This window comes from Rhagoletis pomonella, unplaced genomic scaffold (assembly GCF_013731165.1).
Source record: "Rhagoletis pomonella isolate Grant_MI unplaced genomic scaffold, Rhpom_1.0 Rhpom_scaffold_00135, whole genome shotgun sequence".
In the NCBI taxonomy this organism is placed as follows: domain Eukaryota; kingdom Metazoa; phylum Arthropoda; class Insecta; order Diptera; family Tephritidae; genus Rhagoletis; species Rhagoletis pomonella.
The window spans coordinates 8,250-18,520 of record NW_023458689.1 but is presented as its reverse complement, the minus strand read 5'-3'; the positions used below and the strand labels follow the sequence as shown (position 1 = coordinate 18,520).

At 33.6% G+C, this 10,271-nt stretch overlaps 1 long non-coding RNA gene across 1 annotated transcript; it reads left to right on the top strand.

Moving 5' to 3' along the window:
- The first annotated feature begins 1,652 nt into the window (after positions 1–1,652).
- On the top strand, positions 1,653–2,908 carry LOC118750086. The gene is made up of 3 exons (XR_004994349.1): positions 1,653–1,667; positions 1,740–1,867; positions 1,930–2,908. It is a non-coding gene; the product is annotated as an uncharacterized LOC118750086 (long non-coding RNA).
- Positions 2,909–10,271: the final 7,363 nt, after the last annotated feature.

Here is a 10,271-nt window from a genome sequence, read left to right as displayed (position 1 = left end):
AAATACTTATTTATCATGCCAATGTTAAAGAAAAGATGAAAAAAAGTAGAAGGCCTGTCCGGGTCAGGTGGAGCCATCCCACCCCTTTTAAGCACAGATGTGCTCAGCCTTGAACTTCACTGTGGCTCCAGTCGTCAGCGCGCGAAGTTCCCTTTGCCTGACCTAGTCCGTCAGTCGTCAGTCAGTCACCCTAGTCAATCAGTCATTTCGTCTTTGTACACCCACTTCCCCTCTACGTCGCACGATGGCAACACCCACACCAACCTGAAAAAAAAACTTTAGAAATCCATGAAAAATAATAAGACTCTACTGAACGGAATTTCATTATTATATGGATACATTTATTCTAATAAGCAACAAAAAAATCAATCCTAATAAATAATACATTTCTTATACTAACTGTCTTCTACCAACAAACAATTTCAGATCTTTATTATTATTATTATTTTTAACTAATTACCCTATGTGCTTTAATTCTAATAGCTACTGCTTTACAACTGCCTTATTTGCGAACCTCTATTCTTCTTTTGTATTCTATTGTATACTATTATTCCGCCCTTCCTACTTCTATTATTCTTGCCTTTTCTTTTTTTTCAAGCTTTCCTATTTTTTTTTGTATCTAAATGTGCATTTACATATATGTTTAGCAAATGTATTTTTGTATGTACATTCAATATGTGTGCACATACGCACATACGCACAAACGCACGTTCCAAAAGAATAATCTTCCCTTTTTTTTGCTAACGACCCTTCCTAATATCGATATGTACGTAGATGTATGTTTATATGACTAGCTGAATTGTGACTTCTCACTTACCAGTAGGTGTATGTACGTATGTCCAACGATGCTAGCGCCAGCATCCAGACTACCTGAAAAGTGTGGAGAAAAGAACAAACATACATGTGTACATGCACTGTAAAGGAGAGCAAAACAACGGAACAGGTGGTGTAGTGGGCCACTTTGGAGGGTACTTATGCCACCTGCTTCACTCTCCCTTTCAGTTTGATCTCATTAAATGTCGCAAATGCTCTCGAAATAGCATGTATCGATGTAACTGATACCGGCGCGGGTGAACAAAAGACTTATTCTTACACAAGAAAATACAAAAGAAGCTAGCAAACCCTAACTCATAAATTAAAAATTCAATTGAATTCAATAAAAGAGCTCGAAACTAAAAATTATAAGATAAAACAATATTACTAAAGCAAAGTTAACTGTCGGCCGCTGTGGTGTAGTGGTAAGCAGTGCGCGCTTCCACTCCGCAGCACCTGGGTTCAAACCACAGTATACCAGTAGAAAAGGTTTTTGTTTTTGTAGCTGTTTCGTGGTGAAAGTCCTTTATGGGGGCCAAATTTCCCCACAAGAAATTGAGCGCATGGTTGCTTTTGCATTCCAAAAGAACGAATATTAGAAAACATTGAAAAAAAGTCTGAGATAATACAATTATATTCTACTAGAAATAAACTCGATAGTGTGCGCTAATTAGATAATGTGATAATCATGTTTAAAAACTCTTTTCAAGTCTTATTTTTCAGAAAATAATATTGTGGATCAGATTGCTCTGAGCGCTTCTGTTGCTTACCAAGAAAATGCACCCCTGTTGGTTATTATTTCTGTATCGCAAAGCGGTGAGTTTCTATTTCTTGGTAATTCGGTTTGTAAAATGGTAAACAAATTATTGAAATTTATTTATTTGATGTGCTTAACATTTGATTAATGCAATTTTCTGCCTTTTCAGACTATTAATTACAAGCACAGCATCATCAACGGTGATCGCAAGAACTACTGCAATCCCTGCGGTTTTTCCTCTTGGTAAATGCGTTCTGGTCGTGACCAAGGGTGGTCTCCCAATCGGCCGGGAATAAGGTTAGTCATTTTCAATTTTATATCTTTGTTCATCGACATTATATGACATGTCATCATTGCAGGCTATTGTTGCAGAACAAAACGCCACAACCACCGCTGTGGTAAATATGTTCCAGCAGTACTGCCCACCGCCGTCGGTGTAATGATTTCGATAGCTGAACAAACGCCATCTCCTGGGGATTCCCACATGACGACAATAGCTATTATATCACGTGTGAATGCAACTGCGGCTAAATTTGGTTATTAACAGTGCAATAGTGCCATGTCATTGGCAAAAACACTAAGGGATGCTGGCACATAGAGGTTGTAAAGTTTTTGGAATCGATGAACTTACTCGAAGAAGACGATGGTCGAAAACATATGATGAAACGTCTTCTGGCGTGCCTTTGACAATCGTTAAGTTAGACGGAGGCTTCACATACGACATTTCACACATGGCTGGAATTCGTTAGCGGACAGAGCACACATTTACAAAATATTTATCGTTCTGCAGAACGTGCATGCATATTCGATTCCGATTTTATGGGTCGATTACGGAGGACAACCGAACTTCAGTGGGTTGGCCAGTGGCTGAAATGGTATTACCGATGGCAACTAGCAACTGAAAGCTGGTAACTGAGTTACTATATTGGCACGAACTAATCAAGGCTGTCATAGAATCCATCGTATTCCGATTTTCCGTGAAATCTATGAAAATGCAATTAAATTCGAGTAGCTACGAACGCAGTGCTTGCTTTGAATACACACGTTCATAGCAGTTCAGATTCAGTGATCGCTTTTTTGTAGATTTTATGAAAAATCGGACTACGATGGATTCCGCCACCAATATATTTTCTCCTTTGACAAGATGTTGGAGAATCGCGGCAGCACAGCCCTATACCTACCCTATGCTCTTACGTGCATATGCTAAATTTCTCGTACCTAGCTAAAGTGCTTGACAAAGGCAGAAGGCTTATCTTCAACATTATAACTTAAAGTAAAAGAGTTAAAGATATGCAATAAAAGAATACAACAGAACCAAAAAATCTCAAAACTATTAAACATAAAAAATTGCACGAATAAAATTCATAATTTAAAATAAAATAAAATATCGCAATTGTTTTTTATATGTACATACATATTTACAAAATGAATCTTAAAGCACCCACAGTAAGTCCTAAACATATAAACGACTAATAAGAAAAATAATAAATAACAGTAATGTGAACAAGTGTGTCGAGAAATCTCTCAATAGTAGCGAAACTGTATCTGAATAATAACAAGTAATTTTGAGCAAAAAATACAACCGACTTTAATGCTCATTCAGGTCGTTCTGGTTACGTAGATCCGACTGTCCTCCCTTTTTTTAAAAAGGTTAAAAAAATGAATACGTATTCTACAGAAATCAAGATACATATTTAAGGACTTTAAGTAAAAATAAACAAAGGAAAACTTGTTCGTGATATCTCGAGGTGTATCCATGATACAAAAATCTGAAGGTAAAACCGCTGAGAGGCAGCCTGAACATTTTTGAAGTTTGCTAACATTACAAAAATGTTTTCAAATTTCCAATCTCACAAATACACTCTCATTTTCAGTCTCAAATAAATGAAAATTTCAATATTTTCATCTATTTGTTTTTTGTTTTACTTTTATTTGGCATTTGAGTTGCTCTCAAAACTTCAATTTTATAAAATAGACAAACTTCAAAAAATAAATGATGGCCGACGAATTGAGCAAGCGCTTTTACCTTTAAATATTTGTATCATGGGTGTATTAAACAAGGTGTTATTGACAACTCAGTGCGGCTCTCTTAATATTATGTAAAAAATATAAACAAACGATTCAAAATGCATAAAATTTTTTTTCAATTTGACTATAGGATGGTTCTTCTGGGAGCAATATCAAATTCAATCACACTTTGTTAAATACATTTTGATCTCTACCAAATAATATACTTCCTCTGTAAATATTCTATGAAGTGTTCCAAAATTTGCTCCGAGCGCGTTCATTGTTGATCATTTGATTTAAATAGTTTGTCATACAATTAATACTATAGTTTGATCGGAGTTAATATATTCTTCAGTAATTATTTATATTATATTAAAACATAAGCTTATAAGAAATTTTTTAGTCTCAACATTTATATCGTGCTCCAAAATTCGCTCCGAGCGCGTACACTATTGATCTTTTGATTCAAATTTTGTTTGTCAAGCATTCAGTAGTGAAGTTTGTTCGGAGTTTATATATTCTTCAGTAATTAATCATACTACATTGAAATATAAACATATAATATGGTAGAAAGTTAGAAATTATTTAGTCTTAATATGCATATTTCGCTCCGTGTTCCAAAATTCACTCCGAGTGCGTTCACTATTGATCATTTGATTTAAATAATTATTTGTCAAGCATTCAGCACTATAGTTTGATCGGAATATATATATTCTTAAATAATTGATCACATTTTATTAAAATATAAACCTTTAATAGGGTACAAATTGTGAAATTATTTGGCTTTAACATGTATAGTCGGTCAGAGACAATTGCAGAAAACTGCAACTACTCGTGAAAACTTACAATAAAAACAATGTAGATGAAAGTAATAAATTTTATTATTAAAATTAGATCCATATATAAAACATTTTACATCATTTATTTGAAGTAAATCGGAATATATTTTTACATATAAGATAGTTTCCATTTAACTCATAAAGTAAATATTTCACTACAAATATTTTTAAGATCATTTCGAATTGCAAAAATAGCGCTAATTAGTTGTATTGAAGTATGAAACATTTTATTACGTTCATGCTTACTTATAAAGCGCATAACAATATTTCTCTCGCCATTTATCCGATGTTGAAATTTTTCACCACATTATTTTGCTGCACAGCACCCTGAATGCGGCAAAATAGTTGCTCGCAACCCTCAAGTCCTTTATGAGGACCAAATTAACAGCCTTAACAACAAAAACCTTTTCTACTGGTATACTGTGGTTCAAATCCTGGTCAAAGCAACATCGCAAAAATATAGAAAAAAGGTTTTTTCTTAACAGCGGTCGTCCCTCGGCAGGCAATGGCAAACCTCCGAGTGTATTTCTGCCATGAAAAACAGCTTCTCATAAAAATACAATCGCCGTTCGGAGTCGGCGTAAAACTGTAGGTCCCTCCGCTTTGTGTGACAACATCAATGCGCACGCCACAAATCGGAGGAGAAGCTCGGCCAAACACTAACATATGTGTAAGCGCCAATCTATTATTATATTATTATTATTAAAGTTAACTGTTATTATTCTTTTAGTCTTAAAGTGAAAACGGCACGCAGTGTATAACATAATTATGATAACGCAAAAGCATAACTCAAAAACTAACGCTAAAACGGTGTAAAGCAAAATAAGGTGAAATAATATTAATCCAAGCAATAAAGAGCAAACAAAAAAAATTAGCAACGTGTGAAGGTGTGGTGAAGTAAAAAAATTAACATTCAAGAATCAAAAATAAGTGCCGTATCAGAAATAAAATAGCAATAAAAAAAAAAAAAAACAAAGAAGTAAAGAAGAAGTAAATAACCTTAAGAAAACCAAATGTGTAGGTGGTTGGTACTTCAGTGCGCTGTTGCTGTTGATGATCGGAGTGAAACGCCGGTGCTGGTGATATGGCTTATAGTCGGGTGAGTTTGACTGTGGATGTGGGTGGTACTGGAGTGCAATTGTGTATTTGGCTCGCTTTTGATTGGGATTCGGGCACTTTGGCTGGTCATTGACGCGGGCATATATTTCGCCGACAGGGCACTTAGCTTTACATTTTATGTCGTTAGCGCGACCCGGGTTTAGCGAAAATTTAGCGCTTTGATATAGGAATGTCTGTGTTTTTTTTTGTAACTTAAACTTTTACTTTTTATTTTTAAACTTTGATTAATTCATTTTTGACGAGTAAAGGCTTCCGCGTTAGAGCAACTCCGGCTTTCAATATTGACTTGTTTAAAAGAATCACGCTTCAGGCTTCTGCTAGCTATTTAAACATTTTTTGACCTTTGTTTTGTTACGGTGATTCTTCAGTTATCCTTTTGTTTACGCTCACACACATCCACACGCGCAAGATCGCTCCAGCCAAATCACGACATCCAACATGTTGCATTGCACCCGCTATTTTGACTTTGGACTTTCCATACGGTTGTGAGTGGAAAGTTTTATTTTGTTTACATCGAAGTTCTTTTGTTGTAAATAGTATTTCACCGTAGCTCTTAAGGGGTGATTCGAAAAGGGTGCCCTTTTTTTGTTTTGCTTAGAATATATATATATATATATATATATATATATATAAACACATGTTCATACATATACATATATAAATGTATTTACCGGTATTATGTAAATATATATGCATTCATATTCGATCGGCTGTCGTTACAATTACTGGACTCTTAAATTAAATCAGGAATGTTTTTACTCTTCACTCCTTTCTTGGTTAATATGTCCAATTTTTTCTTTTGTCTGATACCGATATTGATATACATATTTCAGTTACCTTATTCCCTTGATTAAAGTGAATTTGATTTTTTAAACATGTGGACACTCTTCTACGTTAAGTTTAGAAGTAGAGGATTTTGGAAACCATTTCGATTGATACCCATATTGTAATATCTAATTCATTTGCCTTATTAAATAATTTTCATAAAATTTGTAATAGGTGGCAACCCGTTCAAAAAAAAAACTTTATTGCACATCTACAGGCCAGTCCCTGCCATTTGACACCTCACTTTTAAAAATAGAACGAACTATATGTAAAATTCATATGTAAATGCCACAAGAACCCAAATTTTTAACTTCAAACTGTATTTGCAGTGAAAGTATGTGAGTTATCCCAAAACAAATGGCATTTTTGAATTTAGCGTCCTCATTTTAACTAAGAAGCGAATTTTCATTTATTTCCGTCCATAATTCAATTTTTGCCCAGATTTTATAAGGAAGGGAAGCACTGTGAGCTCTCCCGTTGGTCCGTTCATCCACAATTAGTCTCAGAGCTTTGTCATTATGTGCTATTTCTTGAAACCTGTGGGCGATGTCTTAAAAAGACAGTTTTATACTTTTCATACAATTACAGGGGTTTGAGGTCCACAAATCTTACTAAAACCTCTCCCCTTTGACACCTATATTTAAATATTTCATTTAACTTGTCGATAAAAATGGTTTTAAATTAGGGCTGTGCGATTAATTGATTACTCAAAATTTTAATTAATCATAAAGTAAATAACTCAATTATTCGATTAATTGGAAATTATGATTACTCAAAAGTTCAGTTACTCGAGTAATGAAGATTTTTGATTAACCAAAAACAAAAATATTTGAGTAATTTGCTTTATGATTAATCAACATTTCGAGTAAAATGAGTAATCAACATTTCCACTCTTTACATATGTATAAAGTAGTTAAGGTTCCTTGATACTTTGAAAACAACGTTTCTGTTTTCAAAAATTAAAACGATTTTTTTTTCATAGACAGAATGTAAAAAAGAAAATAAGCACTTTCCAAAGCAAACTCTATTACGAGCAAAATTATTTTTTTTTTGAGTAACCATATTTCAAGTAACTCGATTAATCATCGTTTTGAGTAATCAAAATCTTGATTACTCGAGTAATTGATTAACCGAATAATTGATTAACCAACTTGCTCGAGTAATCGAATAATCGCACAGCCCTATTTTAAATAGCTAAACGGGCGGCAACTATTTCAAAAATATTTTCGGAATAAAGCTTTCTTAAACCTTGGTCGTTTGATATCCATATTAAAACCTTTCGTTCAACTTTATATATATTCATTATAAATTTCTTTTTATATATATTTATTATAAATTTAAAAAAAGAGGCAACCCCCTTCATAAAAATATCCTGTATGTTAATCCAGGTCATAGCCGATAAGTGTGCCAAATTTCATTGAGATATGTCCATCCAGCCGTGTTGGCATGAAATAGCAACAAACATATACACTCACTAACTCACAAACTTTAACATTTGTATCTTGTTTGATTAAAATGATTTTGAACTTATAAACGTGTAGCAACTCTCTTCAAAAATATTTCCGAAATAAAGCTTTCTCCAAAACATTTCGTTTAACCTTTAAATAAATTGTATTTGAATTTCTTAACAGGAGGCATCCCTCTTTAAAAATATTTAGAAATGAATTTGTCTTAAACCTTTCTCATTTGGTACCCATACTAAAATATTTAATTTAATAGTTAATCAAATTGACTCTAAGTTTATAAAAAGGTGGCAACTCTCTTCAAAAATATTTTTAAAATAAATCGTTTTTAAACTGCCTTTTTTTGATATGCACATTGTTGTAACCATTTATTTAACTTGATAAATAGTTGGTTTTAACTTTTGAAAAAAGTAGCAACCCCCTTCATAAAATACTTTATACGTTAATCAAAATATGTTAATCAATGTGTGCCAAATTTCATTGAAATACGTCCAGCCACTTTAGCGTGAAGGAGCTACAAACAAACATACTCACTCAAACTTTCACATTTATAATATTGGGAGGATAGGATTGTTTGTAGGGTACTTTAAGGAGCTTTTCGGCCGGTTAAATAAAAAGTAAACAATGTCCCCTTTTCCTCCTACGGGCTTGGATGTTTTTCACATTTTCCTCAGGGTGTTTATTGAAAACAAAACATTAAAAAAAACCAATTAGGCACACATGTATGTATGTACACTCTAAAAAATGCATGTAAGACTACTACTGAAATGTGTTTATACTTCTAACTATATCATCAGAAAATACGGAAAATTCGCTTCAGAACACTCTTTAAAATACATTTGTGGAAGTTTTATGTACAGTATGTAATGTCGTCGGCCGCTGTGGTGTAGTGGCAAGCAGTGCGCACTTCCACTCCGCAGCACCTGGGTTCAAACCCTGGTCAAAGCAACATGGCAAAAAAATATAGAAAAAAGGTTTTTCTTAACATCGGTCGTCCCTCGGCAGGCAATGGCTAACCTCCGAGTGTATTTCTGCCATGAAAAACAGCTTCTCATAAAAATACAATCGCCGTTCGGAGTCGGCGTAAAACTGTAGGTCCCTCCGCTTTGTGTGACAACATCAAGGCGCACGCCACAAATCGGAGGAGAAGCTCGACCAAACATTAACATATGTGTAAGCGCCAATCTATTATTATTATATTATTATGTAATAAAAAAATGAACTTTTTAAAGTTTCATAAATTGCATTTTATTTACATGAAATTTACAAAGAACTCAAACATTTTCAACCGGCTTCAAAAAAGGGGAGGTTATCAATTCTTCGGAGTATTTTTTCTTCTTTTATGTATGCCACCGCATAACTATGGACCACGTGAACCGATTCCAATAATTATTTTTTTTTACCGGAAGGATGGTACCTTAAGGGTCGCCTCGTAATTTGGTTTAGATCCGATCATTAAATCATGAAAAAATTAACGGTACTCCTAAATTTGTATATGAGAATTGAAGTCGATTTTAAGCTAAGTGCTCATATTTACTCAACTTTTAACACTTTGTGTGTAGTTTTTTTCTACGTGACAAATTTGGTATGTAAAAGTAAACAGACAGTGTTTAATTTTGCACACATTAGGAGAGGAAACTGGCTACCTCTCGTTATGTGCGTCAATTTAAACAAAAAATGTTTAAAGCAAATTTTAAACATTTTATGTGTAAACTGTGAAATTGTGAACAATAAATGATTAGAACTCAACACACACATTGGAAATTTAGCTGTATTTTTTGTAAGCGAGCGACAAAAGAACGCTCAACTCAGGTAAAATTTCCTTTTAGCTACTTAACCAATCCTGCTGGTAGCTGGCAAGAAACATGTGATTAGTTTAACGGGATTTAGACACAAAAAACAATAGAAATTAGTTATTATGCGAGGTATTTGCGTAATATATATACTTATTTAAAATATAAAACATGTATCTACGAAAACAAAAATTTCCCTCTCCAATTTCCCAGTAACAATTCACAATAGAGCAGTTTTTTCACTTAACAACACTACTCTTCAGGTCGCGTATTTCTTAACCGACCTGGCTAAACTCGTATAAATAGCCGAGTTTGTGTTGTTGCTTTGCGTGTATTTCTTCATTTAAGCGAGTGTTCTTTTGCAGCTCCGTTGCAAAAGAATGGACCTTTTGCTCTACGCCACACATATGATAAGTAAAAGTAAACAAGCAATGTTTAATTTAATTAACACGGTGTGTAAATTTGCATACATTAAGAGAGGAAACTGGTTACCTATCTTAATATCTGCAAATTCAAACAAAATTTTTTTAAGATTGTGTATACATAAAACTTTAACAATTACAATTCGTTGGTATAACAATATGTTACTGAAAAACATCAAAAAATAGAATATAACAAAAACACACACTGATATCAACTTCTTTATATTTAAGTG